The 6009-nt window shown below is 41.4% G+C and overlaps 1 non-coding gene across 1 annotated transcript; it reads right to left on the reverse strand.

Annotated features, from left to right (window-relative positions):
- Positions 1–5355: 5355 nt before the first annotated feature.
- On the reverse strand, positions 5356–5461 carry LOC132638935 (small nucleolar RNA R71). Its single transcript, XR_009581991.1, has one exon. It is a non-coding gene; the product is annotated as a small nucleolar RNA R71 (small nucleolar RNA).
- Positions 5462–6009: the final 548 nt, after the last annotated feature.

Below are 6009 nucleotides of genomic sequence, written 5' to 3' on the forward strand. Positions count from 1 at the left end.
GGGGCAGCCACCCAAACAGATCCGAATAGTGACTCAGCAGGGCCCAGTGATGGTAGTGATTCGGATGATGGTACGCCGCCAAAGAGTCGGAAACTGGCCGTAAGGACCAAACGACTGGAGGAAGAAAAACTGCAGTTCTCAGTAAAAGGGTCAAAGAAATTGTATGACTAATGGATGGCCAGGACACAAACTGGGGGACAGCTGCCGCGGAAAATATTTGAAGAACAGCGACTGATTTTTGATGGTATTTCGGCTCATCCAAAGATAGATGATACCATCAAAGGGTACAAGTTAGATGTGTTCACTCATGAGCTGGGAGAGTATGCTCCGCACATTGTGCGGGAGTTCTATGCATCATATGGGGATGTCTTGATGTCGATGAAGAAGCCGAGTCGTGCTTGGCATGACATTCCCATGCTGGAGAATGTGACAGTCCGGAACTCACTGGTTGATATTTCCTCCAAAGCCATCAACAGAGTCCTGTTTGGTGATGATTTTGTGGCTCCTATTGATCTGAGCCTGTTCCTAGACAAACGAGACAGGAAAGAAAAGAAATCTGTGAGGGAATGGACTGCTGCAATTATCACATCTGAGCCACATGAGCAAAAATGGACTAATGATGGGAAAATCAAGATTGCTAAAAGCTATTTTTCCAACGAGGCTAAGTTTTGGTGGACGTTGCTTCGGTATAGGATCACTCCAACCCAGGTAGATAATACCCTCTCCACCAGTCAGGCAGTCACTATTGCCTCAGTGATGTCCAGGTACCCGATGGATATTGGGGAGCTAATACCTGAGGAGCTACATGTGCGGGCACACAAGCCCAACCAGAACATGGTATTTCCGTGTCTTATCACGGAATTGTGTAGACAGGCAAGGATATTTCAGCTTCCAGAATGGGACGGCACCATCACAACTGCTCATGTGGGGGATTGGAGGAAGAATAAAGTGAAAAGCAAGAAGGACCAAGAGGCAGATCATTCCGGTGATGACGACGACACTCAGCTAGAGTTGAGTCCGATCCGAGCTTATGGGACGTATCCAGTAGAGTCCGGGATTGGTGCTGCTTCTACTGGGACTGATGCTCCCACGACAGGTGTTCCAGAGGCTATCGATACATAAGCTGGTGCAGTCACACTGGGTGTTTCTGAGGCAAGACCTCCACCACCACCTCCGGCCACACAGGGCCCTCCTTCGGGGTCGGCCACTGCCGCTGCAACAGCCGAGCCTGCTGATCCAGAGCTGGAGCTGCTGCGCTTCGGCCATACTAACTACATCCACATTGCAGTCAAAGCGGTGAGGACTGAAAGGCAAGTAGAAAAAATCTTGCAATAATTTATACCAAAGGTGGTGAGAATAATGCAGCAGTTGGTTATTGAGGTGACCACAGAAATTCGTGCGGAGTTTGAGAAAAAGCACGACGTGTATCAGGCTAGACTAGACAGCTTTGAGGCGAAATTGTTGACTCGAGAGCAGACCACACCCGGTGGGGAGTCTAGTTCATTAAGGAGTGAGTTGGAGAAGCTGATGAAGGAGCTTGAAGCACTCAAGGTGCAAGGGATGGTAGTTGCACCACGTGCCATTTTGCCTACTATGTTTAAGGTGCTGGATCTGCTGGATTCTAAGGAGGAGGCGGAGGATGCTGAACCTTTTGTTCGCGATACGGGAAAGAGGGTCCGTGAGCCATCTGAGGACCCAGAGGAGTTGGAAAAGAGATTGAAGAAGATAGAGAAGAAGGAAATGCAGCAGGCAATCCTTCAGTCGCTGGTTGAGCCGCAGCGCAAACCGAGAGAGTCCACGAGTCAGCCGCCGGATGCAGCGGGCCAGTCATGAGTTTCGTACAACACCAAGGTACCATTTCTTTTCCCTCGTTCTTATAACTGAAGCACTGGGACAGTGCTCGATTATTTCGTTGGGGTGGGCCTATCTGAAAGTAGTGCAGTGTAAATATGTGTTTAGGAACCCCTTCGGCTTTTCTTTGCTAGAGTTCTTTTCCTGAAGGGGGTTTATTTTGTTGAAACTGGCATGTTTAGGATGTTGCTTAGGTTGAGTAGAATAATTTTGAATTATTTGGTGTTATTTTGTAACTGATGGCATGTGTTATGGTTTGTTGGAAATTTGGGACCCCTCGAAATTTGAAAAATGCATACTTAGAACAGTTATTGGTTGACATGATTGATTCTTTATATGACATTGTAATATTGGAGTATTGTGTGTGATAAATGACTACTTAGGAGGTCACAATTGTAAAAATAATTGTCCTTATGCCAATGTGTGTGTGAGTTGTTAGTTTAATTCTGTTTAAGCATGTATATTCTAGAACTTGCCTGGTTGGTCTGGTTTGAAATCCGAAAGTCAGTTTTCTTGTGAAATGTTCTTAGGCTTTCTTTGTGTAAATAGTCACTTTGCCTAATAAGCCTTAGCAGAAGCTGAAAATATCACTAGTATCCCTTTTTGAGCCTTTTTTGACCTTTTTCTTGGCCAGCCGAATGAAACCTCACCCGTTGTGAAATCTATCCATCTTCGCACCCGTTCCCTCTTTGATGCTAATATATAGATGAGGCAAAGCGCCTAAGTAGGGGGTAAACTAATGTGAAGTAGATGTCAAAATCATAAGTTGGGGGTGGTGGAGTTTGCTAGTAGAGAGTCGATGTGGTAGTTGCATAAATATATATAAAAAAAAAATCATCAGAAAATTGTCACAAAAAAAAGAGTTGCAAGTTAGGTAGGAATAAAACCACATCGAGGTCGAAAACTTGAATGAAAATAAAGGGGTGAAAGAAAAGAGGCAAGTCAAGGTAAAGAGATGTTGTAGTGTTCAAGGAGGGTGAGTCACTAATATCGAAAAAGTATCCTACCCGTCCCTATGCCTACATTACAAGCCAAAACAAGTCCTAATGTGATCACAACCGAACGAGCCTAGGATGAGAACATAGAAAATAAGGGCAAGCCTATGGTATTTGCATGTATAGATATGAATTTCTTTGTGAGTGTGAGTGTTTTTCTCTTCTCTTTCATGTTCGTCCCATTCTTGTTATATACATGTGTGTTGGGACATTCTTTGGTCTATGTGAGGGCATAAGGATAAGAATTGAGCAAAATAAAGTGACCGCCTAACGTAGCGTTTGTGTGCATCATAATACGCTCGATAATGTAATGTCATGCATTGAAGCTTCATTGTTAGTCATAGCGTTCTTGAGTTGTGTATATTGCTTTAAAATAGAATGATGGGGTGGTCCTTTGAAAAAAACATGCATGCCGATGGTTCAGAGTCAAAACCAATGTAGACATTGTTATTCTATGATATTTAGGTGTTAGATTGAGTCCTTGTTTTGTATGGCTTGCTTGGGGACAAGCAAAGACTTTAAGTTGGGGGTGTTGATGTGGCGTGAATTTATGCCACAAATCGGTGCATTTCTGCTATAAGTTTTACTTGTTTTTTAGAAAGTCTATGTGATTTTACGTGGTTTTTAGTGTTTTCAGGTGACAGAATAGATTTGGCATGACGACAGTTGAAAGTGCAGGACCAGGTCGTAAACTCCGTTTACGGTCCGTATTCTACAATACGGGCCGTATTCCAAGGTCGTATTAAAGAATAAGCAGAACAGAAAGGCAGGTTGAGAACATGGTGATTTACGAGCTCAGTTTATGGACCGTATTTCAGTTTACGGTCCGTATTCCAACACGTATTTAACCATTCGAGCATTTGGCAGAAAGTCTGAGTTTTGGAAGTTGAAAGACGACCAGGCAGTTTACGGGCCGTAAACCACTTTACGGTCCATATTTCAAAAGACGGAAGTTGATCACAAGTAGACGGACGACCTGGTCATAGACTGATTTACGGTCCGTATTTCACTTTACGGACCGTATTTCGTAACGACGGGACCAAAGTGCAAATCTGTAACTTTTATGTTTTCAAAACCTATAAATAGTCATTGTAGGGTTTTTAATAGACATCAGTTATTATATTTTTGTCTCTTGACTTAGAACATTAAATACTCTCTAGTTTTTGAAGATTCAAACATCAATTCAAGTATTATCAATTCATCTTTTCTTCCAAAGTAAACATTTATGAATTCTTCAATTTCTTATTTCTTGTTCTTTGTCATGAGTAGCTAAATTCCCTTAGTAGGGTTGTGAACCCAATGATGGGTGTTTTGTGATTGGGTTTCTGATTGATATACACATAATGAATTATTAGGGTTTAGTTATTCTTCATTCTTCATTCATATTTATGGTTGCAAACATTGAATAAAGTCATAAACCTTGATTTATTTGGGAAAATAATTAGGGTTGGTCAGAATAACTAACAAGAACTCAAAGCTTTAAACTTTGTTTAATAAATTCACTTAGGAATAAGAAGAATTTACTTGGCATGATTAATCGTTCTTCATGGTTACTTTCTTATATTTGGGAAAATCACAGAAAGACATAATCTTTATTTATTGGGAAATAGTAGAGATTCACATAGAGATTAAGTGCATTCATGTAGTGATCCATTATAAGTATATCAAGATCAATACCCATGATCATACACCCTATCTAGCGGGGACACAACCTTAGTTTCTTCTACCATAAATTTTCACCAAAGCAATAGATAGCAATTAGTTATAGAAAAACCAACATTTACCAAAATCATCGGATTAAGACATTAGACCTAGAACTTAGCATCCTACGACTTTAGTAACCTTTTCACACCATATTCCCTGTGGGATTCGACCCCAACCTTGTTGGGTTACTATATTTGACAACGTCCGCGTTATAGCATTAATAGGTGTAATTTGAGCGTTTCAAATTTTGGCGTCGTTGCCAGGGACTACGGTTTTGAAATTACTTAACAGTGTTTGCTTCGATTAAAGTCTTTTGCTTATTCCATCACACCTTGTTTGCTACTCTGTGTAAACCTGGTGAACATGAATCAAAATCAGCAAAATCAACGTGATGGTAACTAGGGGAATCGGTTGAACAATCAAGCAAATGATTCAGATGATGAAAATATTTTCGTTTAACTTGTTCTAGAGGAGGACTATGCATCTGCTATTGCTCAGCCTCGAGTTGGAGCTGCTAGTGTGAAAATTGACTCTTCTCTATACCAGCTGTTGAAACTTGAGGGATACTTTCGAAACTCTATAGAGAATAACCCTCAACGTCATTTGCAGATTTTTGTGGATGTGTGTGCTAATTACATCCAAAACAACGTTCCACAAGATGCTATTCGGTTGAGGTTATTCAAATATTCCTTAGCTGGAGAGGCAAGAACATGGTTCGAGAAGCTGCCCCGGAATTCGATTACTTCCTGGGCAGAGATGGTAGCTTCTTTTCTCACAAAGTGGTACCCCCCTAGCAAGAAGGCTGAGATTCGGGACAAGATATATGAATTTAAGCAGTGACCGGGGGAACAACTATATGAAGCCTGAGAGAGATTCAAGGATTATTTGCAGAAGAGCCCGAATTATGGTTTTCCGGAACATATATTAATGGAGAAGTTCTACCGAGGGTTAGATCCAGTGACACAGTCAGTAGCTAATAATGAAGCTGATGGTTGTTTTATGAATAAGACCTTTCGACGAGTGACCGCCATACTTAACAAGCTGACGACTCATAATCAGGCTTGACACTCAAACAATGTCGATACGGTACCGTATGGTAGTGCTATGATCCAGAATATAGTGAAGGAGAATCAAGACACCCAGCAAACATTGGCAGAACTTGAAACAAATATTTCCTTGCTGACGAAGAAGTTTGATGAATCTCAAATCAAAAAGGTAAATGTTTGTGAGGATGATACAGTTTTGCGAAAAAAGATGTACCATGCTCAAGATGGTCCATTCCATGATGGGCCACCTATGCAGGTTGAAGATGTTAATTATGTTAATAACTCTCAAGGGGGTTACCAAAGACAGAGTTACCAAGGTGGCTATCAGAATTAGACTCAATGGAGACCTCAACAAGGTCAAGGTGCTTACAACAACTCTGGGAACTACAACAATAATTATGGTGGTGCGAACC

This window comes from Lycium barbarum, chromosome 4, assembly GCF_019175385.1.
Source record: "Lycium barbarum isolate Lr01 chromosome 4, ASM1917538v2, whole genome shotgun sequence".
NCBI classification, from domain to species: domain Eukaryota; kingdom Viridiplantae; phylum Streptophyta; class Magnoliopsida; order Solanales; family Solanaceae; genus Lycium; species Lycium barbarum.